General features: G+C 39.9%; 1 long non-coding RNA gene across 1 annotated transcript; it reads left to right on the top strand.

The window, feature by feature from the left end:
• The first annotated feature begins 3,956 nt into the window (after positions 1 to 3,956).
• On the top strand, positions 3,957 to 21,064 carry LOC107799958 (uncharacterized). The gene is made up of 3 exons (XR_001651256.2): positions 3,957 to 4,104; positions 5,914 to 5,965; positions 20,848 to 21,064. It is a non-coding gene; the product is annotated as an uncharacterized LOC107799958 (long non-coding RNA).
• Positions 21,065 to 23,829: the final 2,765 nt, after the last annotated feature.

Here is a 23,829-nt window from a genome sequence, read left to right as displayed (position 1 = left end):
CCAATGACCTCATCTCACTAAACACAACCATTATTTTGACATGCAACACCAATACGACCTAGAGCCACAATTTGTGCACTAATACACAATAGCTCAATGCACCCGATAATGAAAAATAATGCAAATAAGAAAACCATCCCGCGATCTCAACAAGCACCACCACGACAATCGTAATGCTACGAACCCATCCTACATAGTAGAACCAAGACACATAAATCCAACATACAGGATCATATCTCAACATAACTTTGTTGCAATGCGTGACCCGATCCAAATACTGGCCTGTATGAAATACCTCAGCCACCATGCTCAAAAATAATAACCACACGCAATTCGACATCAAGTACCCAAGGTGCATGACTGTAATAATTGAGAAGAAAATAACACAATACCACAATCCGAAAGAACATAACCAATGCACAATCAATCGTTCAACACCCAAACAACTATCTCGCTCAAATTACGCTATAGGTCCAAATAGAACTGCACCATGTGTGCATATAACCAACAGATCACAATCCCTCATGGCATAGAAGGGTAACTCATAGATCATATCAGAATATGAATAAGCTCAACTATAACCGAATGGCACATACCCCAATAATAGCAGTACAGAGTCAATCAATTTGACCTGGTGTAAATTACACATCCTCATTGGGCCTACCGATGGACCTCATATCAACTCTGGTCACCCCCAATAGGTAAATAATCCTCCGAAGGTCCACAATGAACGAATCACAACACTTACTATCATCTGGCTAGATATAGCCATAATTTCACAGTCCACAACTACGAAACAATATGCTTCTGAGAACTCTCGGTCTCCAAATCCATAGAACACATGAATCACCATACCTGATCCCAACTCCCCTGTTCGAATGTCTAATACATCTCCCTTGTACACAATCATCTCATGGGAAATACTTCTATCATTCTTATGTGCCACATAGTAGAATATGAACATTAGTAGTCAATCAACCAAGCGAGTACCGCAATACCAATGAAGCATCTGTAAGTCAAAACACAGTGCACCTTCTGAAATGTACACTCTCCTCAAGCAATACCAAATAGTTATAGCATTCATCTAAACATCGAAAACCGTCCATGCTGCCTAAGAATTTATGACCTCCTCTTCAAAACTTAACTGCGACCTTGCACATGCAAATCTCCATCCCATTCTACACACCGCATCTATCATGCCATTATATGAAAAGTATGGGAATCTTGTCATCAACTCTTAGTAAAAACAAACTATATATTCAATTAGCCAGGGAACTTCCATTTGATCTCATCCAAGAGAAAATTACAATGCACAACATGTTCCCGACACCAGTAGGAAATACACACCTCTACCCGTGGTAGTAACCATTGAGAACTCTTCGAAACCTATTTGCACATAACAAAACCATCCGAACTGAATATCTCTAACTCAACCAAGCCACATATTATTGCCAACAAACACCTATAGAGACTCACCACATCATAAGTACCCAAAGAACCAATCATATCCATTACCTTGCTGATCCCACCTAGTACCAAGTTGTCCTATTTCTCTGAGTTCCTTCCGAATTACCCTCAAGTTGACACTTCTCCTTGCTAGAAAACCACGATCCATAACCAAAACTCACCACAAGTAGTCCTAACATAAAACCACACCTTCCTAAGGCCCATAAGTTGTTGCATTCCCTCTTGAGAACCCCAAAAAAATAGCACAACCGAGACACCCTCTCTGAAGTGACCTTCTATCAATATAAAGATGTTTCCTTGACATTCCTGATACTAAAATGTAGAGTCCATAATGATATAGAAATACCGTGAGTCTCGACACCATCCAATGTAAATCTCAAATTCTAGCCATATACAAATTCAAAAAATTCTGAATTGCTACATATAAATCTTGAATCCATTAGAACCTTTTCGAGAGTCATCCACTCTTCCTGAATCTCATATTCACCGACCAAACAGGTCAAACAAACTGTGCCCCGTTAGCAGCACATCACCCAAAGAAGTAGTCCTCACCTTTAAGCAACCGAGCAATTTCCTACTCCACGCATACTACATCCTTCACAAATAACACCAGCCTCTACAAGTCATACAGATTTACATTATACCTCAAATCAAAATCAACACAACACGTAACCATGCAATCAAATATTTGATAGTACACTCCCCCACTTGGCTCAAAGCCATGGATCAAAATAGTCAATAACTCACAATACCCATACTCTATTCTTGCCATAATATCGTAGAGAGATTCAACTAAATCCTTCATAAGATCACATAACACAAACCACATAGTACCTCAAATCATCTACTAAAATCCATACATCCACGTAATGGTCAGGTCAACTATTACAACCGATCCAAACTCAAGTCGCACAAATATAACCCGTTGGTAGGAAAGATAACCTCCACACAACATCATAATGATCACACATTCGTAGTTTACCCCGCATGTGATAACCCACCTGCTTAGCTTCAAACTGGATCTCTCCATAACCTTTTACAGCCACAACTACCACACCATCACTTAATCTTCTCGAGTCTGAACTCACCACAAGACATGAAAAATCTACTTCGTTCCACAATTAAACAACATAAAAAATCTTTCAATACACTCATAACTTGAGACTATAAGTCATATCAGGGCAGAAATCAAGAACCCAATAGTCCTTTTCATATCCCTAACAAACTCTTCCCCTCATATTTAAACCATCAGGACATATCCCGCATTCACATTATACTCATCATATGGTCACCCAACCACTCATCGAGCCATAATTCCACTAGTAAGGACACTACCAAACTTATAAGTCCAAAAGTACATGCTTACACAACTGAAACTACTGAGCCTAAGCTGCGGTCCTAACTGATCCTCAAGTCCACCAGACTAGCCCATCATCAGCCCACCGAAATTACATCTCACACCTCATCCATGGAATCAAAAGCTGTCGATGTACAACTGATACTGAGAGCTCATATGCGCATATGAATGCATGAAAGGGATTCAAAGAGTTACACTTCAAGCTAAATCAATGTTGCACAATAAGGAAATAAATATGGGAAGTTTATCCTAAATACCTTGTAGCCTCTTGAAGATAGATATGGATGTCATCATACCGACCCGCAAGACTCTACTAGGTACTTGCTCATGACTATTAGAACCTATGAACCTAGGTCTCTGATACCCACTTGCCACGACTCAAAATCCAACTAGTTGTGATGGTATCTAAACCAACCTACTAGGTAAGATGATTAACAACTATCCAAATTAATGAAATTTTCAAGAAACAATTGATAATAAAACTGCTTTAATACAAGAATTCCCAAGGGTTGGTAATACAAATCATGAGCTTCTATGTTTTGGTATTTACAAAGCTAGTATGAAATAAATACATCATCTATCCGAATATACATAAATAGATTTTCATAAGTCTAGGGATACCAAGAACTAAAGGTAGTTGTAAGTGGAACACAGGTATGTCTTTAAAGCTAGCTCTCGTCATACACAGCAACGTCAGCATCCATATCTGCATGCAAGGTGCAGAAGTGTAGTATGAGTATAACCGACTCCATGTACTCAATAAGTAACAAACATAACCTTAGGTTGAAAGTATTGAATAGCTGGAACAGAGGTCAGAGTCCAACAAAAATTCATAACAAGATAATAATTATGGTACAAGAAACATACTCAGATATAAGATGCTCAACTCGATCAAAGTTTTTGAAAAATTGGCATGTTTTTTAAGTATATCAGTGAAAACCCAAATTCTTTTACTGAAACTACAAAAATTTGAGTAGGTAAAACTATGATTTTTCCCAAAACTTTTCAACAACAAACAATATGTTTCATTATCAAATGGCGCGAGGAAAATACATCTCTATGCCTATATACACTACCAGAAAATAAGCCTATTGGAACGGATGTTTTAGCAACAGTGACATAACCGTTGCAATAGACAATCTACTACAATGGTTGTTAACATTGCATAAGACATTCCACCCTATTGAAACAGTTCTAATAGTAGCGACAAAGAGCCACCATCTTACTCCTTTATAATCTTACCAACTGATGTGAGACACCACAAAGTTCCATGTACTTGGGTAAGCTACGAATTTTTTTTTAACAATTTTTTTCCTCTGAAACTTTATTTGTAAATGGATGAATAAAATTATTTTGTTAATACCTAATTTGGTACCCTAAATGTGTTTTTGAAAAAAGAGTTAGGGTTTTTCATGTAAGTCATTTTATTTGGGTTTCACGAGATGTACTCCAAGTGAAGCCATATACTTTATTTGTGAGTTTGTGTGCTTGATTACTTTTCACTCTTACTTAATTATTGGCACTATCTAGGCCTGGAATGTTTGTTGCATGCTTAATTGAATTTTCCAGAATTTTCAATGGAAATCTGTGTTAGATATGTTTTAAACAGTATTACAATTTCTGTGCTCAGAAGGTGTTTGAAAATATTTCACAATGAACACCTTTGAGTCCAAACAAATAAAGTTGCAATTGACTGGAAATCCTAATTGCATATCAACATGATCTTTTTGTTTAGTCACAAGTATGGCTAAACATAAAAATAAGATTTTCGGAAACCACTTAATATATTTAGTTACTATTTGAACTAGCTTAATGGTGTGAGAATATTTCCAACAAAAATTTTGGAAACCACTTAATATAAAAATAAGATTTTTAAACAGTATTAAATTTTGAGCATAGTGCTTAACATTTTAATAGTAAATTCCAAATATCTTACTGGTACTAGCTTTTAAAAGAAACCACTTAATATATTTAGTTACTATTTGAACAATGTTACTTTATTTATCATCTTGGTTAATCAATTTTATAGATGGTGTGAGAATATTTTAGAGATATGTCTTGTGTACTTTTATTATAGTATTTGTGTAGCATAGGCAGTTACTTACTTTTTGTAGGTGTATGTCAAATAAGATGTGGTTTGCATTGGACAATAAGATGTTACTATTTGCTTCTTTTAAATAAATAACATTTTTGTTATGTATAAGAAAATAGTTCATGGAGTTTTGATTGAATTACGCCTGTCTTCTCTCATTTGTATAAAATTTGGAGGAGATAAATATTCATGCACTATTAAAAACAAACATCAACCAAATAATTAATCCGGTAGATTTCTTAAGCAGCAACATGAATTAGCAGCTATTGTTGATGAAGAAGATGTTTCAAAGCTTACTATGATAGTATGGGTCAGCTAGTAAGTTTTAGTTTTCTTCACTTTTTTCTATATGTGGTATCAAAGCTTCTATTGCTTTCTTTAGTTATCTCTATGTGTCACTATTAGTGACTTTGGTATATTGCTATGTCCATTTCACTTATTAGTTAGTCCTAAATTAATTTTCTCCTAAAATATTTTGCTTTAGTTTATGAGATCTTTGAAGAAATATATCAACTGGATTGTTTGTGAATCTTCATGACACTAATAGGTATTGTTGCACCTGATTTTATTTTTCAAAAGATTTTAACATCATAGAGATCAAACTTTTACATGAGTTACTAGAAAGAATTATAATAAATGTATCAAGTATCTGACAACTCATATATGTTGGACTTTGCGTCTTACTAGTGCTTATGGAATGTTGTCTATGGATTTTATACATATGAAGGTCTAAGTTAGGGATTATATTTTTTTATCGGTACATTTAAATATTTATTTTTCTTCCATTGTTAGAGATATAATTAGCCTTTAGATATTGCATTCCTGCTAGTGTTTAGTTTTAGGTGAAGAAATATATTTCTATCAAGTTCATAGTTTCATACGAAAGATAAAGCTTGCAGTGATAGCATGCCCAACTCAATTAGAGGTTTTGTTCTTATAAGGTTCATCTGCTTATTTGTTAAGTGTATTTTTTCTGATTTTGTTCGTCAAATGTTAGGTATTGCTTCAATCATATAAATCAAAAAAAGAATCCTACAATCCTATTTGAGGTAAATCTGTCGATTTCTTTCAATTTGATATTATTTCTTAATATTTAATGATTTCTCATAGATTTTTTTCCTGTATCCTATTTGGTTTGGCTATTAATCAGTGAAAGTTTGTTCTATTTGACTTTAATCAATACGTATCCTTAAAAGTCAATTTTGCTGCCCTTCTTTACATCATTGCAACAAAGAGCTTTGTTTGCTCCCCAACTTGATGGTATAAGATATTATAATTTCTTTTAGTTTAATAATACATTTATGGCATAGCATATAGTTTCTTGCTCGAAACCATGTATTTATATGTACGCTTAAGTTGGTATTTACCGTAAAAATGATAATAACAATTAAATTTAATTATGGGACTCTAAAAATACGTGATCTATTTTTATGCTTGTAGTTAAGCAGTTGATGCTATTTATGTGAGACTTAGAAACAAAATAATAGTTAAGGATAGGGTGATATCAAACCGATAGGATAGCAATCGTGGCCTCGAGCTTGACAATTTGGGGGCCTCGAGCTAGCAATCGAAGTATGATTAACAGTTGGAGTAAAATTAATAAAAGCTCGTTATAGCCAATGATAAGCAATAAATGAAGAACAATAATGAAAACAATAATGAAGACAATAAATGGGAGCAATAATATCAAGAGAATATGTAAGAGAGCAAAGAGAATGTTCTTGTATATTTCGTGTAGAGCAGCTGAAGCAACAACCCTCTGCAAAATGACAAGAACCCCCTTTATATAGGAGGGGAATCCCAACATAGTACAAAATACATTAATGACAAATAAGCGGAGATGGGACGGCTAGATGACACCTTGGTTCGGGTTTAGAAGCTTACTAGGCTCTGTCAGTCCTTGCCGTGTACCTTGGGAACTTCCCATTTTTACTATTGCCATAATCATCACTGCCCCATGGCCGGGTTTCGACGACCCTCGAGGGGGGATACTCGGCCGTGGCCTCGAGCCATTGAGGTGATTTTTCAAAGTGCCTTAATAGCGAGAAATTAGACCCTCCATTTTTGTTGTATACAGATAGTCCCCGCATTTCCTAGAACAAAGCGATAGGAAACAATTATGAGATTTTATTCCCAGGGCATCATTGTTGTGACGTAAGCCTATCAGAGCATTAAATGCCATGCCCAAAAAACCATGCAAGGGTTGCTGTCAAATGCGACTATCGAGAAGCCCATGAATTGCTACTCGTTCGTCCCTTCTACGTCCCATATGGCTCCTATAAATGCACCAATTGTTGGATAATTCTTACTCTTCCAACTACTTCCGATTTGCAAAACCAAACCCATCCCTACTTGCATCCTTTCTTCTTACTTTTTTAGAGAAATTTCACAATCATCATGGCTAGAACCTCCAGGATGGTTCCGCGGAAAGTCGAGGCTGCCTCTTCCTCTCGAACATCTAAAAGGAAACCCAAAGTGATACCCACCTTGGGACAATGTACTCCCACCGAGCTTGATATATCGAAGGACTTTACCATCGATAAAACTTCATCCACACCGAGCCGATATGGACATGTGTCCCGATACATTAGTGTCATGACCAACGTAGGGACGGTGAAGAAAGACTCCCGATGGAGGGAGGCAGCGGAGGTGGAGATTCCCAGCCCTAATGAGAATATAACATATCACAAGGCTGACCTCCTTCATGTATATACTTACCTGTTCAATTTGGGTCCTGTCGATCCCTCTAAATCCCCTCCTCCAGAGATAGACCTGGTTATCCTCGATTTTTGTGACAAATATCAAGTGACGCTCGGAGAAGTGGAACACACGGCGTAAGCATTTTTTCCTTTGACATGTTTTGTGATTTTCTTTCCTTTATTCAGGAGAAATGACCTCTTTTTAGTTTTTGTAGCTACCGCTTGGTATCCCGAAGCGGTCTCGGATTTGCCGGGATGGATCGAGCAGTTGGACACTGCGTTCCCATATCTTGTTCGGTCTTGGATAGACCTGGAAAAGAAGCAGTGGGTGGTCAAGAATCATGGTAAAGCTTCCCTTCCACCTATGCCTTAGATTTATTTTTTTTCCCCGTAACCTTTGTGTTGATAAGTTACGGTCACTGCGCTCATGCAGGCCTTGGTGAGAATATGCAGATGAGGTCGCCCCCTGGTGGCGAGATGGAGACTTCAGATCCCGCCAAGGGCAAGAAAAGGAAAGGTAAGGTGGCTGCCAATTCTCCCGTGGCAAAGAAACCTAAGTTATGCGAGTCTCGAGCCGTCACTAGGACTTCGGCTTCAACTTCCGGAGCTAGCCCCAGTGCTGAGGATGAGGATGATGATTATGATATTAATGAGGGAGAGTGCCGGTTGGCATGGAGGATGAGGTTGCGTGTGGGAGCCTCGCAGGTGCCTAGATCGTAGGCTGTTGAATCGGGAATGGCCGACTCAGGTCGGTCCCATGAATCGAAGACCCTCGAGGAGGGTGTCTATGTGGTCCCAGATCCCATGGCCGGATTTGGTGCAGTTTTCGCTGGGGGGACCGTTGTCGCTGATCCTAAAGGGTCGAGACTTAGAGCTTTTCAGGGGAAGGAGTTGGCCATCGGAGACATCAATGACATAAATGGTTTCAGTTTGGGCCCTCAGTTCTTATCAGGGGAGCTACGGGATGCTTAGGATGCGAATACCGCCAAAGCCAGGGGTCCTCTTAAAGGGAGAGATGCGCTTGGAAACATTCTTAACGATGTTAGTGAGAATGTTGATATTGACACTCCCCGCTCTGTCAAGGCGGCAGATAGGTTCATGTAGCAGGTGGAGGTGTTTTATGTATATTTCCCTTAGTCTCGAGCATTTTCTTCGTTTTTCTAACTCTTTTGTTTTGTTGTAGTGTAAGGAAATGTATGATCATGACCTCTCTAGGCTTAATGAGGAGTTTTCATATCGTGAGGAGGAGCTTGAGAGGTTGACCTTGGGAATGCGAGAGTCGGAGGCTTACTCTACCCGAAAGGAGAAAGAGTCAGGTGAGCTCCGGGCTGCTTTGGAGGGAGCTTTCCGAGAAAAGGCTGCTCTTGCTGAGCAGGTATTCTGTTATGCATGAGTCTACCCTTCGTTCCCATGATCTAATACAAACTGTCTTACCTTTCCCTTGCAGATCGGGCAAAGGGATTTACTAATCGGGCAAAAGAATGCGGAGATCATCGAGCTGAGGGAACAAAACAGGGTGGCAACCTCGGAGTTGGCGTCGACCCATGATCTTCTCCAAAATTCTCAAAAGGATGTTGTCGCGCTAACTACGGCCAAGTCCGAGATCGAAGGAAAAGTTGCTACTTATCTGCAGGACACAGCCACATCGAATCAAATAGCCTGTAAGATATTGATAAGGGTGGAGCTAAAATAGGCCCAGGCTATCGAGCATGCTAGAGCGAAGGCCAGGAGGGAATCCTTGGAGGGGGTCGGAACCAGAGGCGTTGTTCTTTCAGCCAAAATTGAGGAGGCCCGAGAGTTGGAGAGAAAGTCGACGCTCTTGATTGCTCTAGATAAGGATCTTGGAGATGGTTGGGAGGATAATGGCAATGAAGAGTAGGCCTTATGTCGCCTTTGCTCCTTTTTTTCTTCTTTTTCTTTCAGTGCTTGTACTCTCGGGGGAATGAGTCTTGTAAAGACGTCCTTGTAAATATATTTTTGGCAATTCAAAAGGGTTTTTCTGCCCCAAGTTTTTTATATCTCGTTGCTCTTGTTGAGTTATTCTTCAAACATTAATATTAACTCTTTGGAGCCCATTTTTGGAGTAATCGTGACCTACATAGAAATTAGGTTGATAGCTTATTTGGGGCCGATGCTTGTGATAGCAAGAAGCCCCCAAGGTCTTGATACCTCTTGACTTTCTTGGGGTAGCGGCATTCATGCGATCTGATAAAGGAAAAAGTGATCCCCGGTGGTCCCGCCAGTACATTTACCAAGAAAAAAGTGACGTTACCATGGTTAGAATTAATTGGCCTTCTGGGTAGGCGAGCAACCGCTGCTTTGCCCATATATATTCACTCACTTGCTTCTTTAGTGGAGATTTTGCTACTCTTAGTAACTATTTCGTTCATAGAACATGGCGCTTTGTGCTAGTTCTCCCGTCGTTTCAACTCAAAATCTTTGCCCAAATCTATATCCCCCTCCTCTTATTTTATCGTAGCCATGACTGCTACGTCGACATCCGCCCATCAAAGAGAGGGGAGTTTTGCCTCTATTCCGCGTCTGGTCAGTGGTACATCGATGTTGCCCGGTGAACGGGCCTCGAGGTGCTTTGTCTCGAGGAGGGACTTTACATTGGAGAGACCTCCCAATGTTCAAGGACATCGGGAGCATGCGTCGAGGTTCATCTCATCAGTAGGGGAGGAACACCTCGAAATGATTAGAAAAGACTGTGGATGGGGAGAAGGAGTAATGGTACAAGTACCTTCATCCTAGGAGAGCATCATGACCTACGTCGAGATGTTTTTGAGCGTGTACACACATTTACATCGAGTCGTGCTTGAGTTCTGTCGAAGATATCAGGTTACCTTGGCGTAGGCTCACCCATCCCTTTGGAAGATAGTGAAGATGATAAGATACTTTGTAGATAAGGTCAGGCTCGAATTTACCCTCAGTCATCTCGTGAGGTTATATCGACTACTACGTTATTAGGGTTTGATTACTCTGCGAAATTGATCCACCCGGTCTCCTGCCGTTGATGGCGAAAAGGACGAGGACCAAGGATGGATGAGCCGATTTGTTCGAGCGCAGACGATTGAATCATTCCTAAAGAGTTTCTGCCCTTTCCTGAGAAATGGAATATCACACATAAGTGTCATACCTGTATTTTTATCACATTGTCTGGAGGCGGGCTCCACAATGACATTTCTCTATTTCATTTTTTGTAGTGACTCCTTGGTTACCGACCGAGGTCCCTAATTTAGCCAAGTGGTTCCGTAAGCTGGAAGCTTGGTCGACCCATGATATGCGCAGGTGGCAAGACCTGTCCAAGGTGAGTTGGTAGGCGAAACATCATGGTAGGCGTTTGGTGGCTTATTTCCTTGGAATGGTACTTTTCTTTTTAGCATACTAACTTAGCCGCTACAGGTATTAGAGATTTTTCGGAGATTAGGCCATGCCCTCTGGGGGAGGAGGAAAGACTGGCGACCTCGGGGTCGAGGGTCGATGATAAACAAAAAGGGTCTCTAGGGTACAAGGAGGCTTGCAGCAGGACGAGCCCGTCTCAGTGGTTCAAAAGAGGCGATTTGGCCGATCATCCGGTTTTGGAGGCCTTCGTTTTCAAAAGAGGATAACCCATTTCTGTTAAGGGTACTTCGAAGGGCGAGGAGCACGTGGTGCCTCTTTCTTTTCATACAAAGGTGCTTCGGGGGACACTAAGCCATCAGACATTGGCTCAGCCTTTGGCGAGGCTCAGTGGCTCAGCTTTATGGTAAGCTTCAGTAGCCCGCATAGTATTATTCCGGTTTCATACTCTCCCTTTCTTATTTATTTTTCTTTCACAGACCTTTGACAAGCTTAAGTCTGAGCTTCTTCGCTATGAGGCTAGGTTGCGGAAAGTTTAGGATAGGGAGAAATCCCATAAGCTTCTTTGCACGAGAAAGGAAATTGAGATGGTATCCCTACGCTGTAAGGCAGATCGAAGCCGTTGCCACGAGAGTTGCCTCGAGAGGCAGGTATCTCGTATTTCATGTTGACGTATGCTCCTTCTTTTATTTTCGAAGATTAATGTTTCGATATTTTAGTAGGATAGCAAAACTGAGGAGCTGGAAAGACTTTGGGGCGAAGTTGGCTGGGCCAAACGTGAGTTTAGCGAGTTGCAGGCCCATGTAGATGCCCAAGTTGCAGCCAAGGAGAGTGCTTTGGCTAAAGCTTCCACCCTTGAGGTGCAAATCCATACTTCTCGTGCGAGTGATTCTGCGCGAGCGAACATGATCGCAAGGCTCGAGTCCGAGATTTCAAAAGCGAAGGCCGAGGTAGTGAATACCCGGGCTGAAGCCGTGATGAGTAGAACTAGGGCGGACTAGAAAGAGGCAACCTATTTGTAGAGCGCTGCCACTGCTAGAGCTGAGCTAATGAGAACTCTTGGTTATGCGATCAGCAGTAAAAGTGCAGAATGTGCAAATCTTGGAGGGAAACGCTTGAGGAAATTCAAGCCAGGGGTTTCGATCTTTCAGAGGAGATCGAGAGAGCCAAGGAGGAGGAGTATGATGCCAAGTTCCTTCTGTTCGATGCCGAAGATGGCGAGGACGGGGCCGTCGGGCCATTGTCCCCAATGGGGGGCATTTATCTTCTTTCTTTGTTTTTTTATATAGTGCTTTCACAGTATGCTATAAATGGAGCTTGTATTTTATTACATGTATGTATAAGGGGGAAACCTCACTATTTTGTATCTTCCGGGTTTCTTTTTGCCAACATTTTGGCTAGAACAATGGCTCTTACACTGTGCTCTTAGGCATATTTAGTTAACTATTTTGGGTTCATTCTCCGAATCAGGTTATGACTCGAGCTCATTCGACCCTCATGTTTTGTATTTGTGCGGGCTAGAGACAATGGTTCTTACGCCTTGGGTCGAAAAGACCTTTTATGTGGGCTGGAGACAATGACTCTTACACCTTGGGTCGAAATGACCTTTTATGTAGGCTTTATTTTTCCCTCGATAAGGATTTAAAAATAGTGTTTGCCTGACTCTTCGACGACTTAATAAAAGACTCGATTGCGAGTCGTTATATGGTGATGATCGAGCACCTCAGGAGGTTTGGCTCGGAGGCTGAGTATCTCGAAGCCGATGTTTAATACTGACATGGTCGAAGATCTTTTGCCTGTATCGAGGGTAGCCTGTTTAACCAGTTCTTTTTGAAGTAGATTCGAAGTAATTGAAGGCATGTGATTTTGTAGTGATGGTCGGGCATCCTCGAGTTGCGTTAGTTTGGCTGGTACAACCTTGTGACTGGAGTCATCTATGTTTGGCCGAAGCCTTTATGTCCCGAGTGAAGTAGTTTCGGCATCTATATCAAGGGTATGCCTTTTTAGGGATCTTACAAGTTCGATATATAGCCGAAACTTTGAGATCAGGTTTATGCCATTAGTGAGGTCTTACAAATTTTACATGCCTTCGAGGTCATATAGTTTTGGATACTTGGTATAAGTATTGTTCATGCCTTACTCGAGGTCATACAGATATTGCTATTGCCTTATGTAGGTCTTACAAGATCGAGTCTATCCGCTAGGGGTCTTATGGCCTCAGGTTTTTTAATGAATGGCGATTGTCGACAGTCCTCGAGTCATCGAGGGTATCTTGGATAGGAAGCCGTTACTTGTAAACTATGTGTTTCCTTATTAAGGGCTTACGATTTCGGAGATCCCGACCCTAAGGTCTTGCATTTTTTGAGATTTTAACGCCAGTCCTCGAGTATTCGGTGCACTTTTTGGCCTTGGAGATGTTTCGTAACTGTTATGTTGCCTCGTTGAGGACTTATGAGCTTGGAGTCCCAACCCATAGGTCATTCAGTTTGAATTGTTGACGCCAGTCCCCAAGTGTTCGAGATATTTTCGGTGGAGGTTTCATTATTGCGAAGGTGTCGAGCTTCCGTTTAGAGTGTGAGATGCTTTGAAAAAGATATTCTTGAATTATTTGGTACAAGTGTACATGTTTTCGCCGTCAGGGGCCCGCTATACGGACACAGTTCGTTCGACCGTTTGGCTCGGTACATCAGTTTCCTATTGGGAGCCCATTTGGCATTTCTTGGTTTTTTCGAGTGAATGGCCTTTCAGGGGGGATGCCACCCAGCGTTCGAGGTTGATTGCAAAAGAAGCCTTGAATACTTGTCGAATCGTCCTTAGGTAGCATGTGGATGTTGCCTCATTATAAACCTTGTCGGTAAAACCCTTTTTCTTGATAAAAACTCGGTTGAAGGAAAAGAGTGCAATAGATGCTTTAAAACCTTAAAGTCTTCGGGTTGGGTTAGCGCTTTGACTGCTTCGGTCCAGCGCCTGCACAAAGGTTAGCATTTTTTAAATATAAAATGGAAAGGGAAATGGTTATACCTCAGTGGCGATGGCACTTTTGAACCTTGGCATTCATTTGGAGGACGCGGTACGGTTCTTTATTTGGATACAGACGAGGGCGTGTCTCGTGGTCGCTACTTTATCGTTGGCTTATTTCTTAGTCCCCCTACTAGTGGAGACTTTTGTGAAGCCTAGTGGCAGCTGCCTTAAAAGATCGTCTGGACGAAATGTTGCGACTCGTCCGCTTTGTCCTTTTTGGTTGTTTCTTTTTCTCGAAACTGATTTTTGGCTCGATCGCTGAGGAATTCCCGAAGGTGACCATTGTCAAGTAATCGGGCCGCTTCCTCCTAGAGTTACCGGCAATCCTCGATCTTGTGTCCGTGCGTATTGTGTAATTCACACACTAAGTTATGGTTCCTTTGTGAAATATCCGATTGTACAGGTCTGGGCCATCTGGTGTCTCTGATTTTGCTGATGGCGAACCTGATGTCTGATACATCGACATTGAAGTTGTATTCTGATAAGTGAGGTGCCTCCGTTGGTCCTGCATTCCTATCAAACCCGGCTTTGTTGATGAGTCCCCAAGGATTATGTCCTTGGTCTAACCTTCGATCGTTGCGAGGTGGGTTACACCTCGGAGCGTTCCTTCTGTCTGTGGTGTATGGATGATATCTTTCCTTGTTTGGCTTTGGCTTCTTCGCCAGAAGCTTGCTTGGGTATACTGAGCCCGAGGGGGCTCCAAGATGTTTTTCTTCGACCCTAATTTTTGACTGGTCTTATTTGTGGACGTTCGACCAGGTCACGGTGGGATATTCGACTAGATTCTCTTTCAGCTGCTTCAAAGCCACCGAGCTTCTCTCATTCAAACCTTGAGTGAAGGCATGCACCGCCCAGTCATTAGAGACCCGTAGTAGTTCCGTTCATTCCTTTTGGAAGAGAGATAGGAACTCTCGTAGCATTTCGTTCTCCTTCTCTCGATCTTGAACACGTCAGATTTCCTTGTTGGTACTTTGATGGCACCGGTATGTGACTTTATGAAGGAGTCTGCCAGTATGGCAAATGAGTCTATGGAGTTAGGAGCTAGGTTGTGATACCACATCATAGCCCCTTTTGAGAGTGTTTCCCCGAACTTCTTTAGAAAGACGATGTATATCAAATAAATAGTCAGGTTTCATGGCACTCTAGTCTCAATCATTTCAGATCGAGGGGCTCAGTTCACGGCCAACTTTTGGTAGACGTTTTAGCAAGTTTTGGGTAAGAAGGTAAATCTTAGTATAGCTTTTCATCCACAAACTGACGGGCAAGCGGAGCAAACAATTCAGATGCTTGGGGATATGTGGTGTGCTTGTGTTCTTGATTTCAAAGGTAGCTGGGATGATCATTTGCCACTCATGGAGTTTGCTTATAATAACAGCTTCCATGCTAGCATTCAGATGACACCATTTGAGGCGTTGTATGGTACAAGATGTAGATCTCCCATTGGGTGGTTCAAGGTTGGGGAAGCTAAATTAATAGGGCCAGACCTTGTGCATCAAGTTATGGAGAAGGTTAAGATTATTAAGGAGCGGTTGAAAACTGCTCAAAGCCATCAAAAGTCCTATTCGGATGTTCGTCGAAGAGATTTGGAATTCAAGGAAGATGATTGGGTATTCTTGAAGGTTACCCCCATGAAGGGTATCATGCGTTTTGGAAAGGAAGGAAAGTTAAGTCCGAGGTATGTCGGGCCGTACAGAATCATTCAAAAGATTGGTCAGGTGGCGTACAAGCTTGAACTACCACCTGAGATGTCATTAGTACACCAGGTGTTCCATATTTCCATGTTGAAAAAGGTAGTTGGAGATCCGTCCGCTATTGTGCCGGTTGAGATTATTGAGGTTAATGAAGAATTGTCGTATGAAGAAATTCCAGTTGCCATTCTTGATAGGCTAGCCCGAAAGTTAAGAAATAAAGAAATTTCCTCCGTAAAAGTGTTATGGCAAACCCAGAAGTTTGTAGAGGCCACTTGGGAGGCCGAGGAAGAAAAGAAGAATAACTACCCTCACTTTTTTGGATAGCTATGTAATTAAGTATTTGTGTCCTATGAAGATGCTGAAAGCTTACCTTCTATGAATTGTGTATCACCTGGATAGTTGATGTTAATAGTATTTCTTTTCCAGTAATGCATTGCTTATGGGGCCATGTTGGCATCATTTCATATTATGTTGTATCTTTGGATTATGTATATGTTGTTCGGATGTGTTTCTGGGATTCTTTGGCAGGTGGATAGGCCCAGTTACAAGGGAAACTCTGTCGAAATTTCTGAAAATTTTTGGAGTTACTCAAAATTTGAGAGTTAAAGATATGTGATAAAAGAGATAAATTATGCTAAGTGTTGGAGATTTACTCCAGTTATCATTCGAGGATGAATGATCCTAAGCGGGGAAGAAAGTAATGCCCCGGTAAAATTTTGCTAAGTAATTTAATACTTCGTGGTGCCAAGGTAGGCTAATTATTTTATTTTGTGTCAATTGGATATGGTAATAAGTGTATAAGTCATATTATAAGTGAATTGTGGTCTAAGGAGAGGCCTAAGTCTAAGCCAACTTGGAAAGGTTCATGATAAACTAAAATTCCAAATGAGTACGCAGATGACCAAATTTTGGATGTGAATATATACATATATATAAGGAGTTATGTGGTGAACAACCGTTTGAGTCTAGTTTCCAACGCATCAACCATTCCTCATTTGGATATCTATACAGAAAGTTATGGCCATTTTACTAGACCTGTGTCATATGCACGGCCAGATGTGCGGCCGGTGCGCGGCCGCGCATATTTGAAAGTTTCTACCTCCCGAGCGCGGCCTGAGCGTGATGTGCACATAGAAGCCCAATAAATACCCCCAAGACCGGGTATGGAGAGTCTCTAAGTTATTTTTTTGAGCTAGGGTTTGCTTTATCAAGGGGAATCCGTTTCATACATCCCTCCCATGAACCAAGGTAATGTTTTTGGAGTATTTTGAGTTGATTACTACTCTTAAACACTTATATTAACAAGGATTAATTTTGAAAATCCATAAATTTCCATTCAAATCCCTAAACTGGTCAAGAACACTACAAGTGAAGATTTTCAAGATTCTTACTAAAAGAGGTATGTCTATTATCTCTAACTATTCTATGGTAATTATTTATGTATGAAATATATGTTAGGACTTATGGGATGGTGATTGGAAGCGATAAGTGCCTACCCTAGGTTGTGTTGGTGTTGTAGAGATTGTCAAATGGGTTAATTAAGGAGATTGATGGTTTGGGTGTGAATTGTTGGGCATGCATGTACTAATGGAAGTTGTGGATGGCCTAGAGACAATGGTAAGGTGAATCATTGGTATGGAAGGTAGTTGTTAGGTGAAGAAATTCCATTGAAGGAGGTTGTGGAAAGATATACTCATTAGACGTTTGATAAAAAGTCTAAATGACTTAAAATATAGAAATCTTACTAATATAGTTACAAATGTGTTGCATTATTGTAGATTGAAGTTGTTTAGTGTGGTGGATGCCGTAGTATTATTAAAGGGAAAATTTTAGGTATGTATGACCAAAACCCCCTCTTCTTAGAAATTGAGCTCCCTTGGTGTCCATGCAAATGTTATAAGTTCCGAAATTTGATTAGTGTACTGCTTGCTATTTCAAATGAATTGGTGTTGCAAGAATATATATGAAAGGTGTGTCTCAATGTTTTCAATATGCTATTTTTGGTAAATTAAGGATGTGTGAAGAATGTGAACCACGTGCTAAAATGCCTAGATTTCAGTCAAGTTTAAATTGAGATTGCTATGTCAAACTATGTAATATCCTCTCTATGCTTACAACTTGAATTGCTCTTATATGTGCCTATTATCTTAAATTGCAAGGTTAATGTTGAAAGTGGAAATGATGTAAAATGTGGGGGAAAAGTGTTTGAGTTATGAAATGTGGCCTAGTGCCAAGTATGATGTGATAATTGTCATGACCTAAACTGATAGGCCGTGATGGGCACCCGGTACCTTACTCAACCGAGTACCAACGTAACGTATCTTTCTTATTACATCATCATAACACATGACATACGGGCCTAATAGGCCAACATGATCCTTTATAAACTCAAAACTTACTCCGACAAGGCCGTACAATTTTTTATGTACACGGCATATGTCTACAAGCCTATAAGAGTACATATATGTCATAAAGGTCGGGACAGAGTCCTGCAATACCAAACAATACACGTTTAAATCATACCAGCCAAATAAGCAACTCCGGAGCAAATAGAGAGCAACAACATCTTCCGCTGAGCTGATAGCCCATTTGGAGGGCTCTCGACCTGTCTATCGGGACTTGCGGGCATGAAACACAACATACCCAGGAAAAAGGGACGTCAGTACGAATAATGTACCGAGTATGTAAGGCACATAAATAAGTACATAAGAGACATGGAAGAAATATAGAGTACATCACTCAACCTGTAAGTATGAATAACTTTTTAAATTATAAATTACTCTTAGAGCCATGCATATGCATATGAATGTCATGTCGTGCATAGGTACATGTCTCATAACATCATCAGCCTCTGAGGGCATCCCATCATAACATATCAGCCACTGTGGGCAAAATCATCAACGTATACCAGCTGATCAGGTGGTGGTGCATATATAACGCCATAACCTTTCTCATATCCCATATACATACATATATACGCGTATATAACGCCGTTTGAATCATATTTCAGGCACTGTGGGCAACATCATCATCATATACCAGCTGATCAGGTAGTGGTGCGTATATAATGCAGTAACCTTTTCCCATATCCCATATACATATATTTACATATATACGCTTATATAACGCCATTTGGTTATGGGTAAATGCATATGAATGCAATGCATGAAAAGTACATCAATAAAATCATTCAGAATGTCATAAGACCATTTCGCCTCTAAGTAATATCATAAAGTAAACTCTTTTCAACTTTCATATTTTTCTGAGACACATGAACAGATGATAAAATATTATGACACATGGAAATTCAAGAACATAGATATCTCTAATACTTCTATGAATAGAGTCATTTATGGAATTTGTACAATTGTACGTTTCGTTCATATCGTATGAATCATGCCAAAAGAAAGAAAGGATAGCCTTAACATACCTGAGCTAGTTCTCTTGATAATCACTCTAATACACTTTAAGTACGACCAAACACGTGATGGTAAGATCGGAGTAGGAAAAGTCTATATGATATTCTTGAGAAAGATTGCACCACAGGGCACCAAATTACTACCTTTTTCATCTCCCTCTGTAAATATATATCTCTTTTTGTTATCCGTCTCTCGTGTATACTTCATCCTCCTACACTTCTGTGGCAGATGTGACCCTTTCCAATGTGTTCAAGCGAACCTATTACTTTTAGCAGAAACCACATAAACATGTTCAAAAAAGTTGTATATATTCAATAGACACCTCTTTCACTTCTAATTCATCTAATTTACTAGGTTCAAATTGTAACACCCTATGCATCAATAGAAAGTTTAAGAAGCTGCCCTTGACAATTTTATTTGGCTTTCCCTTGTCTTTCCCTTGTCTTTTGGTACTTCAAGACTAAAAATGACCCCAAAATATACATAGAAATCTTAGTTTGTCAATTATAATCAAAGACAGAAACCATCCCACTTAGATGTTCTCTTTTTACCATTGAAATTACCAAGCATTGTTGAAGATTCTTAAAGACACACGTTACTTATCAGTAAGGAGACCAAATGGCTTAGCCTAGTTTTCAATCCAAGAATTTATACTTGTTTATCCAAGAATTTGTACGTGTAAACAAGGTATTTCATGCCTTATGACTCATCAAGCCTATTATTGCCACTTCGGCTTAGATTGATGCCAAGTGGCAGCCCCAATAAGTATCTTTATCCAAATATATCTCCAATTAATTAGGTAATGTCCCGTTACCCGATAATTAATCAATTACCCACAAAATTGAGAATTATTCTCACTTACTTAAAATATTACTCACTTTTCATATACCTTATACATCTTACTATTATGGTCGTGCGGTACCTCGTATGGTTCTAATCCATAAATACCGAGTATTTTAGCTCGAGCCGTATTTTATCCCAATATGCAAAACTTGGACGAAAATTCCTTTTCTTTTACTTGTTTCCCCGCTCACCTTCACAAATTTATTTATTACTTGTTTGAAATAGCATAATCCTTACAATCTCCAAATAATCTTTTCCTTAGACTAATGTCAATTAACTTACGACAAATTCAACGTAAAACACTACAGGGTGCAACATCGTCATAATGTAGTACTACAGGATATGACATCTCACTTCCGGGCTCTCATTAATTTATTTGTGGCATATTTTCATGTACGAAAATATGGGGTGTAACAATAATTGTGGCCCCAAGTGCCGATGAACTGAATATATAAAATAAAGATTGAAATGAGATAATTTATAGAGAAGGAAAAACATCTTGGAAAGATGGCCTAGCCGATCGTGTCGTGATCGGACCCCATGCCGCACACATGGTGGTATTGTGCTAATATTGAAATTGGAAAGTGAGAATGAAATTGTGATTGAGGTACATGTCTCAAATGAGGCAACCTAGACGATCAGGTCGTGATTGGACTCCGTCCAAGAAGGTGGTGGTATTGTGAATTATGATGTAACAATATTAAAAGTCCCAACTTAAAGCTATGCAAATTGTGTGAAGGCTATGTGATCCCTTATTTGATGATGTATTGATTGTTTAAAGCTTTTATTGATCCTTATGATTTCTTTATTCTTGTTATGGTTGTTCTTTCTAATGAGATGGTGTTTAGTTATACATAGTAGTACTATTCCACGGTACTAACTTCCTTTTTGCCGGGGGCGCTATATCTTTGAATAGATGTAGGTGGTTCCATAGCAGACAATGCCGATCGTAGATAGCGGTGCATCCTCCTCTCAACAGCCTTGGTGAGCCCCTTTTCTTCCAGGGGTTATGCAGTATATCTTTTGTTATAAATTACCACTTTTTATGGTATAGTCGGGGCCTTGTTGCCCCACTTTTTGGAAACTTAACTATGGTTTAAGGGTTGTAATATAAAATGAACTAGCAATGTTATCTGTACGATCTTTCCTATTGTCTAATTAAATCAAATCATGGTTTCTTGATCATAGTGAGTTGGGTAGAAAGTGTCCAAAAGGCTTTCTCAGTCGGGTTCACTCGATTGAGTGCCAGTCGCGCCTCCCGAGGTTGGCGCGTGACATGTAACACGACCTTTTTATCATGTTAAGCACTTTTAGTATTACCCCAAAAGTACGGGTTATAAAATAGTTATCTCCAATGTACAGTCTGTAAGTTGCTCCATAAGTTACAAAATTTCACGAAAATTTACTCGCTTCGATTCATTTAACCTCTAACCCTTCTAACACTTACTAAACTTAGTCATAATTACTTATGAACATAGGAATAGCATAGCTCTCTGAGCTTACGCTGACTAACTCTCAATGTAGCTTAACATTTTAAAAAAGTGGGATTTAACGCTCCATTTTTACTCCGCCATCATAGCATGGCAGTGTGAGCTAAGTACATGATTGCTACCCCGAACTTGTCAGCCTTATCAATGATATTGACGTGCTTAAAGTATTCTTCCCTTTTCCTAATGAAGTTCTCAACATAATTCTTTGAGTTTTGGGGCCTCAATCTTGATATCACGCACCGTCATTAGACCAGTGTCACCGACGAGTTTTTCTTCCTTGAGTTGTTGATTTCTAGACTCAACCTCCACGTGCAACGCAGACAAAGCCTCGATCAACTTGAGCTCAAGACTAGTCATCCCTTCCGTGTGCTATTAGTTAGGTTATTGTCGCCTTCTTGACATCTCCAAGCTCTTCTAGAGCAATAGAATCAAATGAGTTGAAGTTTCCTTCAAACACTTTTGTACGTTGATTTAAAGAAGCTAAACTAGCCTCGGCGAGATCGACTCATTCAGCTAAACAACCCAAAACAAACAAAACCATCACCTTCCTCACAATGGCCAACCTCGTATGGTGGATGCTGATAAGTCAGATCAGCACTTGCTATGCCAATGGCAGTATGTATTACCTTGATCGTCCATCTCTTCGTCTGCTTTCTTGTGGGCAACTTATCTCTCCCAACAACATTTCCTTGAACAATATCATCTCTATCATTTACCATGCTCGTTGCCTTGCTTTGATACCACTTGTCATGGGCCTAACTCAAGTAGGCAGTGTGCATGCAACCTCTATGAAATCCAAGGTTTCAGTCCTAACAAGAAATAAGCACGAAGTCATGCTTGATCTTGACACACACATACACACATAAACAACGACAGTCAAAGGAACACAAATTTGGGAGGTCAAAGCCAATTTTCTCATTTACTTAGTAAAAAGATAAATACAAAGTATGAGATGAGTATCTTAAGAGCCTATACATGACCAAAATCAATCCCATTAGTCTCAGCTATACCCATGTTCCGCAGCACCTCATGGCAACAATGTCAAGATAATCCAGTGGATCCTTAGAAGGTTAACCACTAAAGTGAACTAGAAAGAGCTTAGTAAACTTGTCCAATCTCAATAAGGCCTCAGAAGTCATGGCGGGCCTATCACCGGCCTGTGCCGCAACAATCGGCTAAAATACCCCAACTGGTGGGGCTGCTGCAATCTGATATTGGGGAGCCATCTGCTTCGGAGTGTGAGTGGTGAGAGTCTATGCTCCTCCCCAGCTTGACAGACGGCTGGTACCACCGAAAATGTACCGTCCTGGGCCTCACTCTCCATAAGGCCAACCAAAACATCTAGAGCATCCTGAAGCACTGGAGTGGCGATGAATCCCTCCAGAACTTGAGCTGCTCTAATAGGTACAGCTTGAGCTAGAACCTCCTCATCAAAATCTACCAGAGGCTTCATTAGTGGTGGTGCTGCTCGAGCTCTAGGCTGAGCTTTGCCCTGCCTCGGTCTCGGTATCGACCTCCGCCCCCCATAGGATCTACCACTGGGGGCTTCGACTGCTGTCCACTGTAGATGTAGTAGGTGTTCTCGGCATCTATGAGAACAGAAATAGAACAGTTCAATTATTAATGATAGAATAAAATTACACTACAAAGAAGAATAGAAGTGAAATTAATCCTAAACTCCATAGCCTCTAGAAGATAATTAAAGTCGTCTCCATACTGATCCTCCAAACTTTAGTAAGCTTACTCGTAACTCTGAGACCTAGGCAACTTAGTGCTCTGATACCAACTTGTCACGATCCGGAATTCCCACCTTTGGGACATTGATGGTGCCTGGCATTCCACTTGCTAGGAAAGCCTACATTAGAATATGATGTTGATACCCAATTTTTCCCTATATATTTTTAATATGCAAAATACTTCAAAAATAGCATATATATACAACGGACAACATTTTTCCTTAATTTTTAAAGAGTTTTAAACCAATTTATTCCCCTATTTTATTCATAAAAACGAATAATAATTCCCAAAGTTATCATATTTGTGATTCATTTATTGGATTCTCATATTTATACTAAAATATAGCTAAGATACTTTTTGCATATTTTGATAAATTGATTTATTATTTTTAAAGCTAAATTGCATATAATGGCAATATTAGCCTCTTTTAGATTTAATTGCGTTTATATCTATAAATATTAAGTCCAAATATTTTTAATTTGATAATTATGTACTATAAATCATTTTATCACATTTAATTTACTTACAGAAAATATTTTACTATTTTTTACAAATCAAAAAATTGGCTATTTAAATGTTAGCCCCATTTTATTTTAAATTATAGCATGATTTGAATCCCAATTACCTCGACCCAATTGCAATCTGAACCGACCCAAACCCTCTCCCATTAA

This window comes from Nicotiana tabacum, chromosome 6, assembly GCF_000715075.1.
Source record: "Nicotiana tabacum cultivar K326 chromosome 6, ASM71507v2, whole genome shotgun sequence".
In the NCBI taxonomy this organism is placed as follows: domain Eukaryota; kingdom Viridiplantae; phylum Streptophyta; class Magnoliopsida; order Solanales; family Solanaceae; genus Nicotiana; species Nicotiana tabacum.
Note: the sequence above shows the minus strand (reverse complement) of the source record. Positions and strands in the feature narration are given on the sequence as shown.